Here is a 14,164-nt window from a genome sequence, read left to right on the forward strand (position 1 = left end):
TCAATCTCCTGTTGTTCGACCACATTACAGTTAGCTTTTATTTCTGGTGAAATGTTCTCAGAGTGATCATGGCGTATATATCTGTGTGATTTATCAACAGCATCATGTGACAGAGGCGGTGTATTAACAGCTGGCGTTCTGCAGTCTGTCTGTGACACAGCATTTCTTGAGCTGGATGGGTTTGCAGTGTAAAATGACACAGGCTTGAGTTCATACTGAGTAGATGGTGCTAGCATAAACGCAGAGTAGGACAATATGATCCTGTCAATCATATCACTCAGACGTGAGAATTTCAGCATTACAGCACTTGCAAACGTATGTGTGTCTAATGGCACTGGCAGTCCATCTTTATCTCGACGATGTGGGTCAAAAATTCCATATTCTCCAGATTCGGTCCGGAAAACTCCAACACATAATCCTGTTATTAGCAACAGTGCATACTGTACATCAGACAACAAACAACTCAGTCCTTCCTCAAGGCTTAGAACAGTCTCTCCACCTCCATATGTTCCATAATGAGACTCCTGAGTTAAGTCTACATGACATTTAGCCTTTCGTGCTGTCACCTCATCTGGGAGTTCGTCAGTTGCCAGGAAAGTACTGTTTTTAAACCTTTTTCGAACCTCTCTGTACATTGCGTCACCTTTATCCAAAACATGGTTAAGATCTTGTTTGGTAATGTTTTCATCCTCATGCAGATATGATAGAAACACCAAACTGTTTGCCACACATTGCTTATTCCTTGACATTTTTCCATATTTGAAGGAAGCCTGACTGTATGAAGCAGAGAGTCGTGTCACAGATGGTTCAGGTTCCTCGGTCATGGTGTGTAAATGAGATGGTCCGGCTGCATCATGTCCTCTCTTTACAATGTCAGCATAAGACACATGTGGTACACTCTGGTTTACCTGTTGTCCTTTAGAGGGATCATTCTGGACAGTATCTATGACAGTGTTCTCATTAGGAACTGGTGGTTCGCTAGAACTGTTCTGGCCTCTGTTGGTAATCTGCATTTCAGCATGAGACAGCTGTGGTACACTCTGGTTTACCTGGGGACCATCAGAAGTCTGTCCAACATCATCACTGTGAGATCCTCTCTTTAGAGCATCAGCATAAGACACCGTCTGGGACACCTGGTTGCTGCTCTGAGAACTGGTACCTTGTGCTTGTTCACGAGCTTGTCTTGCCTTCTCCCATCTGCACTTCTGAGACTGAGACCCACGTTTTGCTCTCGGCATTTTTGCTCCTTCAAAACCTCAAACCTTACTTTATTTGTACTGATAACACTAACAGATTTGAGTTTTACTCAGTTAACAGGTTTTATGTCTTCTCAAACACAAACTCAAGTTTAATAAACACTAAAGAAAAATAATTTCTCAAGATTTCACACGACCAAAAACCTCAGTACAACTTATGCTGAATCAAAGCAGTATTTAATTACCACACACTTTAGTACAAATTACTCTTGTGTTCAGTGGTTCTTGGATACTTTATTCCAAATATGCACAAGAATTGATATATATTGTTATCTGAAATTATACAGATTAGTTATTTAAACTGTTGTACAGACTATTCAGAAGTAATTATACCAGAAAATATATTTAGGCTATACAATCAGCTAGTATCTATCAGTTGACCCCCAAACTATTAAAACTGTTTTGGTACGAAGTTTATAGACGTAAATAATCAACTCGGTTTACACTTGTTAATCTGATATGCACTAACTCTTAAAGGGAAAAGTTATGTAATGTCACTGCAAGTGGTTAAAAATATTTAATGTTCAAATCTTCAATTAACCAAATTCTTTAAAATATCTAAGAAATCCTCAAATCTTCAAATATGAATCTGACAGAACCAGATGAATTAGCTACAATCTGTTAAACTAAACTAGTAACTTTTGTTAGCACACAGAAAATATCAGATACGGATTTTCAGTATTTCTCAGGAGTCAATTTATAACTAGTTTTTACAAGTATTCAATACCCAGAAATATATAGAGATCACTTACGTCAGATGTTACACCAGATTACTTATTTTGTTTTATGCTACTCTTTAGCTTTTCCAATAGATAGAACTGTATGAATCTAATAATTTTTTAGATATGACACTAAGCTCTATTCACATCTGTGACTGTTTTATATCGACTTTTATGTGCAAATCTGGAACACAGCAGCAGCAGCGAAGGTGGTGGGATGAAGATGGCTTCTGTTGTCTGGATTCCTCCTTTCAGCTCAGCTCAGGACAGACAGCAGACTGCTTCTCCAATGCTGGATGTGGTCTTTTATAGCAAGACTTTAGCAAACCTGCAGTGAGTCCAGTGGTAGCAGCAAAGGAGTGGAAACAGCTGATTCACTGGAAATAAACACACTCCAGGAACTTCTAGCGGTTATCTTTTACTTTAATTTATATAATATATTTTAACACAAATAACAAACTGTAACTGAGTGCTGCAGAAATACTTACAGCTCACAAACCTTCAGTTAGTCCAGAATGAGGAGCAGGAACAAACTGAGATAAATGACCGTGCTCTGGATTTTACTATAATCCAATTAGGATTTTTGTAGATTTATCTAAACAGTGAACTATAAATTACTGTATTAAGTGCTGTATTAAAGATGTGTTACTTGGAGATCAATAAATACAGCTGATCTCTATCAAATGAACAAAATGATAAAGTATGGAAGATCTCTGAAGTCAATCCAAATTGTCTGTGTATGTAGCAAATTTGTTTTTCCAAATGTACAGAATTATATTTAAAATAATGTTCTTTTTCTTTGGTCCACTGAATGTTAAATGTTTGTCAGATCTGAATGTATATGATGTATAGCAATGCTTTCTAGTTAAATTAGTTGTTTCCAATTCTAAGTGCAAGGGTGCAGGATAGGACAGAACAGCGGAGAGATAGAGCGTGAGGGCGGAGATGCTCTCAGGATTAGAACAGATAGATCTCACCAGGAATTCTACACTGCTGAGAGTTTATATGCAAATATCAGAAAGTCCAAAAATAGAGTCCAATAAGACAGAAGATAAGATATCAAGTTTCTTGTAATCAATCTCCAAACAATCAATTCTTGTAAAAAGGTTCAAAAACAGGTTTCATGTGTGGTGGGCCTTGTTGCCCTAGACAGATCAGGGATAGATGGGATACAAGATAGAGGGTGGGCCTTGTTGCCCTAGATAGAGCAGGGATAGATGGGATACAAGATAGAGGGTGGGCCTTGTTGCCCTAGATAGAGCAGGGATAGATGGGATACAAGATAGAGGGTGGGCCTTGTTGCCCTAGATAGAGCAGGGATAGATGGGATACAAGATAGAGTCCAATAATTAGATAGATATGCACTAGAGTGACAGGAAAGATAGAGCGTCCAATAATGATAGAGGTAGATGGGGAGGGGAAGAGAGGTGGAGGACACAGGACACCTGCAAGACACAGAAAACATTGATTAGACATTGTTTAACTCAACTCAATGAAACACAATCTAATCTGGAGACCCTTTAACTATCTTAAATATAAAACAAAGTCCTTATTAAAAATACTCGTTTTCCTTTAAAACTGTTTTCAGTAAGATCAGGATGGGCAGTTTTTTAAAGGCAGCTTTGGTTCACTAGCATCAGAATTCTATGTAAATGTTCTGCACTTTTTTCTGTATATATTATCTGGCAAAATCATATTTCTCATTCTTTGTTTCAGTTTGAGAAAGGCCACATGAAACTAAGTCCATCTAGGTTTATTAAGCTGTGGGTTTAGTAACAGGTCTGTAATGACTGAAGGCTGCAGATGATCAATCATCCACTTTACACATAAAATATAAAATTACATCCAAGATCTTCAAATGAAGAGAAAGCTGAAAGAAAAACCAAGTTTAATAAATCTCTGTGCAGCACTATTTCCAGCGGTTTGTGTGAAAATAAATGGCATCATGAAACGTAGAACCCACTCAGACCCTCTGACTTGTTCTACATCAGGGCTGCTGGTTCAGGCCTACGAAGGCTGCAGTCCTGCAGGTTTTCAGTGTTTCCTGCTCCAACACACCAGACTACTGACATGGATCCAACACAACAACTCAGTCAGGTGTGTTGGAGCAGGGAGACTTTAAAACCTGCAGGACTGCTGCCCTCATAGGACCAAACTGTGTAGTCCTGGTCTACATGAACCAGATCAGTGCAGAACCAATCACAGGTGATCACTGCAGACTCTAGTCAAAGTAGATCTGGACTTCCTCTGATGTCATGCAGACCAGGAAACAAGTTCAACACACAGCAGCTGCATTTTGTAGACCAGAAGAATCCAGCTGTTCTGGTCCAGTCCCACCTCTGGCTGACAGGACTCACCTGCTCTCTCCTGATCCAGCAGCTGATTAACTCAGATGGAGACGTCATGTTTACATGTTACTGATGACAGAACTTAAACTGACCATCACACATCATAAATGAGCAGAGAGAAAACATCAGAGCTGCAGGTGTTCTGTAACATGATGATCCATGTTTCAGCTCCAGGATGAGGTCTGAGAGGAAGAGTCAGCAGCTGCTTATTGGTCTGATTCATTTATTAAATGTAGGAACCAGGATGAAGCTGGAACACATTGATCATAATAAAGTGTCATAATTACATGAACACATGCTGGTTTCTGGCTGTGGTCGTTAAATCCATTAAACGGGACCTAGCAGGAAGTTCCAACTGGAAACTGTCGGCTTTACACTGGTGGACTCCGCCCACTGCTGCTGGACCAGGTCTGATCCATTTACAGGTAGAACAGCTCGTCTCTCATGTCTGACTTCAGTTTAATGTTTCTAGATGTGTTTTTATTAACACGTATGTAGGAACTCACCTGGTCAGCAGGACTGATCAATAACAATATTTAACTTAAGCAGGATGAAAAGGTTTAAATGTGAAACCCTCATACATTCAGTCATGTGATGGACTCAACCTCCATCTACTATAAACACTTACCAGACAAAGCAGGAATCCTGAACCCCGTTCTCTCGGAGTCTGAGAGGAGAAACAGAGGAGTTAGTTCACTGCCAGAAACCATCAAATCATCTGATCTCACAGCTGACTGCTTCTGCTCTGGTCTCAACAGGATGAGCTTTGATCCAGACTTTTCTGGACTTTAACTTGCTGTTAGAAGATCATTTCAGAGGCTGGAAGCTTCATGATCAAAGATAAAAATATCATGTCCTCTTTCTACAAGGTGACATCAGTCCTGCTGCTGATTAATACAGAAGTGATCAGAGGTCAGAAGGAAAGCAGAGCAGCAGCAGATCAGCTGTGAAACATCTTGCGTGATGACGGATGTTGCAGTTCATGGATCCAGTCTGAGAGGACCAGGTCTGCTGGTCTGGATGTTAACCAGCTGCACGCTGACAGGATGATTGACAGCAGTTAAACAGGAAGTAGCAGGAACAGGTATGAGTACAACTTTAACACAATCCTGTCCCACTGGCTAAGTCTGGACACCTGACTGGTTTTACTGGAGGCTGGAGCTCTGATCATCATCTCAGAGGCTCCAAGTGTTTATGGTTCAGATGTAAAAAACAGCTGTAGATGTTCTACATCTTCTAAACTAAAAACTTTCCAGGAATATGTCAGGATCCTCAGAGAAACATCTGTTTACATGTGAAATGTGGAAGCTGCTTGGTTCTCTACAAGCTGCTGGACTTATTATTAATGTTTATAGGTCATTCCTGTAGTTTAAGAAGAAACATGAATGTGACTCAACTCCACAGACATGAGCAGATGAACATGAGACTGTATGAGCTGATGGTGGCCGACATGTCTGTGTTCCTACAATCACTGAAAGCTGATAAAACTGTCCAGCTCCACTACAGACGTTCAATCATCTACTTTACAGGAACTCATCTAAACTTTACTGACTCGGCCTCTGATACGGGTTCTGTAAGAATACAGGAACACTGCATGTTTCATACATGATCATACGTACCGCAGCAGAAGCACAGGATGCAGCTAACAATCTCTCAGCCTGAGAAAAGAGACAACAGGTTAGTTACCAGATCCATCTGTTCTGGTTAAAATCGGTAACCAGCTGTGGAGGTAAAACAGCTTTTCAGCTACTAAGATAACCTGTGTTTGCTGGACTGTAGGTGCTGGTGTGTCTGGGTTTCAAGCTCTAATACTGTGTACTGTTAGGGAAACAATGACTTAACTAAAAACCCATGACAATAATCAATAATCATATTTTTCTACAAACAGCAGAAAACTGAAGTTCCACTTAAATTAACCTGAATGTTTTCTATATTTTCCATCTTGATGTCTCATACCTGAGAACCATAACATGTTGGCTGGTAAATAAAACAAGATTCATCATCTTTAAATGAAGCCAAAGTGTCCTTTAGGAGCCACTGAAGCTTATTTACTGGACATGATGAGGACAGTCGTGTCTGTACTCTTCTAGAAAAAACCTGTGATGCTTTCATTAGTGTCCAGTAAAGTCAGACATTTCTTCTGTGTGATTGTAAGTAAACAAAGCAGTGAAATGATCTACTGTAGAGCTCCATGCAGCTCCTTGATTCAGTGTTTATGGCTGAAAGAGTCTCAGAGGGAGACCTCATATCTGTTAAATCCAGCCAGCAGCCGAGAACTGGACCAGTCTGATCAGGTCTGAGTTCAGGAAGCACACAGTGTGTTAACATGTAGAAAGCTGAGAAGAAGAAATGTTTAAATCTGCTGCTCTAACATCACCTGGACGGAGGAGGAAGACGTCTGTATGACCACTAGTTAAATGTCATGTCAGAAATCTAAAGCAGCTTTTAAAACAAACACCAGATGTGATGATAAAGTAAAACTGAATCATTTATCTTCCTCTTCCACCTTCATCCAGGTATATTCTGCTTCACGTCTGATCCGTTCCTGCTCAGACTGACTGAACAAACATCCTGCTCTCCTCCTAAAACTGAACTTTCTTTAGTAAAAACCTGTAATCTGTGATTGTCTCTGCTTGTTTTCAGCTTGCTGTGAAACAGAAATGTCAGTCAAAGCTTATCCAGGTGTCTCATTGTGGTTCTGTCTGTGTTACCTGACAGAGTTTCCTCCAGGTGAGGAGAGTCTGGCTTCAGCAGATCACCTGGACAAACTCAGCTCAGAGAGTCAGAGGATAAATCATCATGTTTAAGTTTAGAAGTGAATCTACAGTTTAGACCTGAGTCAGTCTGGCTGATCACATGATGGTGGATTTACTGACTCGTGTCTCACTTTGTAAAGTCAACATGTGTTAGTTACTCTGATTACTGGTTACTGTGTCTGGTTACTCTGAGCTGCTTGTCATGTCAATATTACATCTGTTTCTATTGGCTCAGATTTTGGAAGGGTTGTTTCACAGCAGCCCTGCGACAGACTGGTGACCTGTCCAGGGTGTACCCTGCCTCTCACCTGTTAAAATGCTGGGATAGGCTCCAGCTCACCCGCGACCCGAAATGGAATAAGCGGTCAAGATAATGGATGGATGGATGGATGTTTCACAGCAAACCAAAAACAGCCATTAAAAAAATCCAGAATCATGGTTTTCTTCCAGAAGAAAGCTGAATTCGGGAGATAATACGTGGATAAAAACAGAGACTTTAAGTGTGAGATCATCTACTGCTCTCTGGAGACAGTTGGCTTTATAAAATACCTGGTCAACTTCCCGACCACTACACACCCTGAGTTTTCCACATCTACACTGGTTTGTAGTTTTGCTTGTGATAGCAGGACTCAAAAAATTATCCTAACATACAACATAAACAGGCTCATTGATCAGAACATTTTTTCTCTGAAGACATCATCCATTAAACTGAACATTTCTTCCATCACATTTAACTCCATTCAGGCCATCATGATCCACTGGATTTAACAGTCCTGGTGAAACAAAGTCCACTCTTTCATTTCTAAGGTTTAATATATCAGGACAGGATCGATGTGACTTGGTCTTCAACAGATTTCATGTTTCTGTTCATTAAATAACAGCATGGTTAGAGATGTGTATTTTCTTATCTGATGGTGTATTAACTTCATTTTCAGAGCTGGCGAGGAGCAGATAATTTCTCATTATGTCCTGATAAATTACAGCTGTGAACTGTAAGAGGAAGGACTGTCTGCTTCACATGACTGTAAAATCCTGATAACATGACATGAAAATGCTTAAAGCCGTGGTTTCTTCTGGTTGTTTTAGATTCAGGAACGTCAGGAACACAAATCTCTTCTGTTGCTGGTTTTATAGCTGCAGCTATTACAATATGTATTAATAAATAATGTGCTGGTGATTATTAAGTCATTTCTCAGCCTAAATTTATTTTAATGTACATTTTTTTAAACAGTGAGAACCACTGCTTTGAATCAGTCTGTACTTACCAAACAGTCGATAAACCACCAGGAGTTTCTCTCTCTAGTCTGAAAACACAGATCAACAGTTTATTATCTGAGCTGAGAGGAGTCAGTCTGCCAGAACTCCAGCACACACACATAATACTGATGATACCACATTTCCATTTTATTTTACTGTAAAATCTTCAATGCAGCTAATTTCTAACACACCATATAATGAGCAGGTCCTCTCAGGGCATTTCTAATGATACAGTCCAGTTCAGGTGAATTATAATCCAGTTCAAACAGATCTAAACCAGTTCCTACAGAAAAATGACCTGGCCATAAAAAAACAATTCACTGAAGCAGTCATTTAATTTATATGTAGAGTAGTGTGTTAAAAGTCATGTGGACATAAAATCAGTAATAAATACAAGTAATTAATTTTTCATCTGGTTAATTTGATGTGTGTCTCACCTTTACAGACAGTAAACAGCTGTGAGACACAGCTGCAGTTAGACCGTAGAGTCCTTAAGTTATCTATGTCATACCTGTCTGTGCCACCAGAGAAAAACATCTCATCTCTGCATGTTTTGGTCCCTGTCAGCTTAGTAGTTAACTCAGTTATAACATTATTAATTTTACAGCTGTGCATATTAAGTCTTTTAACTGAGAACGAAAGTTTTCTGACTGATTAGTCCCTCCAGGCTGGATAGCATTAGCAGTTAACTGTATATGAATCCCTTACAAAACACACCTAATTATCTACAGGTCTGGATGAACAGACAGCTAGCGGTTAGCATAATGCTAATCGCTAGCTTACTGTACAAAACCAGTTACTATGAATGGGATAGTAATGAATTTGGTTGCTTTCTCCCTATCTGCCATTAGCCATGTCATTTAACTTCGTCACTGTGGTTAAAGAATAAATAAATCTGGTGGGTCATTGGTTTGTTTGAATTCGTCTGAAGTTTAACAAGAGCTGAAGACATATTTATGACATTAAAATTAGCCGTTAGCGTCCATTAGCGTTAGCAACGCGAACGGTTAGCTAGCTTCAAACTGTTAAAATATACTTGTTCATATGGCTAATTTCGATTATTGTTTGGCTGATTTTACATCGTTTACCATTCAACACACTGGACACGTTAGAAGATGCTTAAACGTGTTTATAGTTCATAAACTGAATAATTTAACCGAGGGACATTAGCCATTAATCTCCGCTAGCGTGACGAAGCGAAATGGATGTACTTCCGGTTCGTTTCGATTAAAACTGTTAAAATAGTAATTAATTTCGACCGTTCTTCGACTGATTTTACTTCGCTTATAGTTCATCAACATCTCAGGACATTTCTGAGGACGTTTACAGCTGTTTATAGATAAAATATTAATAATTTCACGAGAGACAGATTGCCGCTTACTCACTGTTTGCCGAAGCCAGCAGAAGGGGAGGGGCGGGAGCTGGCGCGGTCTCGTAGAAAGGAGGGTGTTTAGTTTAGGTGGAGTAAGAAATTCCAGTGTTTGGTTACAAACTGTGTAAAATATAAGTAAATAAAGTTCTTAAACATATAAGTCCACTAACTAACAACTAACACTGACTGAATAATATAAACAAATTTAATACAATTACTACTGTAATGTGAATGACTACAATGTGATAATAAAGTCACAATAAGGTGTCCGAACACTGTTCAGTCTTTGAACTTCTCTTTAAAACAACGTTTCACATGTTGATAGTTGCATTAATTAGTAGATAAGATAATACATTTTTAAACCATCATTTTTATCATTAAATGGTTTTGCAAAGAAAACTGTATATTATTCATGTATGAATATTGCTATGGTACATGAGGCAGCCATAACTCCATCACAAGTGATAGATAAAGCTATTAATATTACATATCTTTTACTAATTAGAGGAACACCATAGAATTAATATGAATGATACTAATATTTGGGCCAGCCTTCATCATTTTATAAGCTGGTTGACCTGCAATTACATATTTTGTGATGTATATATATATATAAAAAAAACAAGTTAACATTGGATGCCTCCATTACATTTCACAATCTTAACCACTTAATCCAACCAGTAAACCGTCCCATCAGATCTCACAGACCACACTTGGTATTTACCTGTATCTTTAAAATAATTTACTTTGTGACTTTGCTTTGCTTGGCGGTTAGACCAAGAAATTGATAAATCAAACTAAACAACCCCAACTAATCTCTGTCAGCCATGTGAAAACAGAAGCATCTCTTGATCATCTTGTATTCTATAATAAAAATATACTGAATTTTGAGTAGAACTTTAGTTTTTTTTTTTTTTTTTAAATTGTAGCAAAACAGATCAAATCTTCAGAATAATTTATAACAAGAATGTTCAATTAAGACAAAATTTTTTATTGGAAAAATCTAAAAAAATATATAAATACATAAATACATACATACAGTAAAAAAAAAAAAGAAATGCAGTTCATTGAAACATCATAGATTTTTTTTTTAAATTATTTTTTACTTTTGTTTTTTTTTTTTTTTTTTTTTAAAAACAGATTTATTTTCCATTAAAGTAAAAAAATAAATAAATAAACAGCTTTGCTTGGCAGTTAGAAAAAGAAATTAATAAATCAAACTAAATAACCCTAACTAACAAGAATGTTCAATTAAGACAAATTTTTTATTGGAAAAATACAAGAATGAATAAATAAATAAATAAATAAATAAATAAATACACACACACACACACACATACACATACATACAGTAAAAAAGAAATGCAGTTCATTGAAACATCATAGATTTTTTTTTTTATTATTTTTTACTTTTGTTTTTTTTTTTTTTGTTTTTTTTAAAACAGATTTATTTTCCATTAAAGTAAAAAAAATAAAATAAATAAATAAACAGCTTTGCTTGGCAGTTAGAAAAAGAAATTAATAAATCAAACTAAATAACCCTAACTAACAAGAATGTTCAATTAAGACAAATTTTTTATTGGAAAAATACAAGAATGAATAAATAAATAAATAAATAAATAAATAAATAAATAAATAAACACACACACACACACACATACAGTAAAAAAGAAATGCAGTTCATTAAAACAGATTTTCCATTACAGTAAAAAAATAAATAAATAAACAGCTTTGCTTGGCGGTTAGAAAAATAAATTAAATAAATCAAACTAAACAACCCTAACTAACAAGAATGTTCAATTAATGAAGATAAATTTGCGAATGGAACAATGAATGTAATGAACGGAATGAATGAGCGAATGAATGAATGAATGATTGAACGAACAAATAAAAAAAAGAAATACAGCTCACTGAAACTAAACTATTTTTTTTTTCTCAACAGCCTTTACAGCTGTGACCCTTGTTCCAACCCTCTCCACGGTCAGAAACAGGTCACCTTTTTCAAACTGCTCTTCCAATGGCTCCCATAACGCCTTTGCAATTACTAACTCGCTTCCATCTGAGAAGTCGATGTTTAGGTTGTCATCCTCCTGGCAACTCGAAACCCCCTCGACCTTACCAGTGAGAGTTACTTTGTCTTCCTCCACCATCTGTCAGGATAGATAAGTAGGGGTTAGGTGATATGAGGAGAGGTAAGTTGATGAGGAGAGGAAAGGTGATGAGGAGGTGATGAAAGGAGAGATAAGAAGAGGTAAGGTGATGGGAGGAGAGATAAGTTAATGAGGAGAGGACAGGTGATGAGGAGAGGAAAGGAGATGTGAGGAGAGGAAAGGAGAGGAGAGGAGAGGTGATGTGAGGAGAGGTAAGTAATGAGAGGAAAGGAGAGGAAAGGAGATGTGAGGAGAGGTAAGTAATGAGGAGAGGAAAGGAGATGTGAGGAGAGGTAGGGTGATGAGGAGAGGAAAGGAGAGGAGAGGTGAAGTGAGGAGAGGTAAGTAATGAGGAGAGGAAAGGAGATGTGAGGAGATGTAAGGTGAGGAAAGGAGATGTGATGACAGGAAAGGTGATGTCAGGAGGAGTGAGGAGAGGTAAGTTAATGATGAGAGGAAAGGAGATGTGAGGAGAGGTAGGGTGATGAGGAGAGGAAAGGAGAGGAGAGGTGATGTGAGGAGAGGTAAGTAATGAGGAGAGGAAAGGAGATGTGAGGAGAGGTAGGGTGATGAGGAGAGGAAAGGAGAGTAGAGGTGATGTGAGGAGAGGTAAGTAATGAGGAGAGGAAAGGTGATGTGAGGAGATGTAAGGTGAGGAAAGGAGATGTGAGGAGAGGTAAGTATTGAGAGGAAAGGAGATGTGAGGAGATGTGAGGAGAGGTAAGGTGATGAGGAGAGGAAAGGAGAGGAGAGGTGATGTGAGGAGAGGTAAGTAATGAGAGGAAAGGAGATGTGAGGAGATGTAAGGTGAGGAAAGGAGATGAAAGGTGATGTGAGGAGAAGTGAGGAGAGGTAAGTTAATGACGAGAGGAAAGGAGATGTGAGGAGAGGTAAGGTGATGAGGAGAGGTAAGTAATGAGAGGAAATGAGATGTGAGGACAGGAAAGGTGATGTGAGGAGAAGCGAGGAGAGGTAAGTTAATGACGAGAGGAAAGGAGATGTGAGGAGAGGTAGGGTGATGAGGAGAGGAAAGGAGAGGAGAGGTGATGTGAGGAGAGGTAAGTAATGAGGAGAGGAAAGGTGATGTGAGGAGAGGAAAGGTGATGTGAGGAGAGGAAAGGTGATGAGGAGAGGAAAGGAGAGGAGAGGTGATGTGAGGAGAGGTAAGTAATGAGGAGAGGAAAGGTGATGTGAGGAGAGGAAAGGTGATGTGAGGAGAGGAAAGGTGATGAGGAGAGCAAAGGAGATGTGAGGAGATGTGAGGAGAGGTAAGGTGATGAGGAGAGGAAAGGAGAGGTGATGTGAGGAGAGGTAAGTAATGAGAGGAAAGGAGATGTGAGGAGATGTAAGGTGAGGAAAGGAGATGAAAGGTGATGTGAGGAGAAGTGAGGAGAGGTAAGTTAATGACGAGAGGAAAGGAGATGTGAGGAGAAGTGAGGAGAGGTAAGTTAATGACGAGAGGAAAGGAGATGTGAGGAGAGGTAAGGTGATGAGGAGAGGTAAGTAATGAGAGGAAATGAGATGTGAGGACAGGAAAGGTGATGTGAGGAGAAGTGAGGAGAGGTAAGTTAATGACGAGAGGAAAGGAGATGTGAGGAGAGGTAAGGTGATGAGGAGAGGTAAGTAATGAGAGGAAATGAGATGTGAGGACAGGAAAGGTGATGTGAGGAGAAGTGAGGAGAGGTAAGTTAATGACGAGAGGAAAGGAGATGTGAGGAGAGGTAGGGTGATGAGGAGAGGAAAGGAGAGGAGAGGTGATGTGAGGAGAGGTAAGTAATGAGGAGAGGAAAGGAGATGTGAGGAGAGGTAGGGTGATGAGGAGAGGAAAGGAGAGGAAAGGAGATGTGAGGAGAGGTAGGGTGATGAGGAGAGGAAAGGAGAGGAGAGGTGATGTGAGGAGAGGTAAGTAATGAGGAGAGGAAAGGAGATGTGAGGAGAGGAAAGGTGATGTGAGGAGAGGTAAGATAATGAGGAGAGGAAAGGTGATGTGAGGAGAGGAAAGGTGATGTGAGGAGAGGTAAGATAATGAGGAGAGGAAAGGTGATGTGAGGAGAGGAAAGGTGATGAGGAGAGGAAAGGAGAGGAGAGGTGATGTGAGGAGAGGTAAGATAATGAGGAGAGGAAAGGTGATGTGAGGAGAGGAAAGGTGATGAGGAGAGGAAAGGAGAGGAGAGGTGATGTGAGGAGAGGTAAGTAATGAGAGCAAAGGAGATGTGAGGAGATGTGAGGAGAGGTAAGTAATGAGAGGAAAGGAGATGTGAGGAGATGTAAGGTGAGGAAAGGAGATGAAAGGTGATGTGAGGAGA

The 14,164-nt window shown here is 39.1% G+C and overlaps 1 long non-coding RNA gene across 2 annotated transcripts; it reads right to left on the minus strand.

Moving 5' to 3' along the window:
- Window positions 1-1,474: 1,474 nt before the first annotated feature.
- On the minus strand, window positions 1,475-9,753 carry LOC121655217. Of its 2 annotated transcripts, none has more exons than XR_006013101.1 (5): window positions 9,722-9,753; window positions 8,345-8,383; window positions 5,943-5,981; window positions 4,952-4,990; window positions 1,475-3,420 (listed from the first exon to the last, which is right to left on the minus strand). It is a non-coding gene; the product is annotated as an uncharacterized LOC121655217 (long non-coding RNA). The 2 variants fall into 2 exon arrangements; XR_006013102.1 differs by having other exon boundaries at window positions 8,345-8,376; window positions 9,722-9,740.
- Window positions 9,754-14,164: the final 4,411 nt, after the last annotated feature.

This window comes from Melanotaenia boesemani, chromosome 2, assembly GCF_017639745.1.
Source record: "Melanotaenia boesemani isolate fMelBoe1 chromosome 2, fMelBoe1.pri, whole genome shotgun sequence".
NCBI lineage: Eukaryota > Metazoa > Chordata > Actinopteri > Atheriniformes > Melanotaeniidae > Melanotaenia > Melanotaenia boesemani.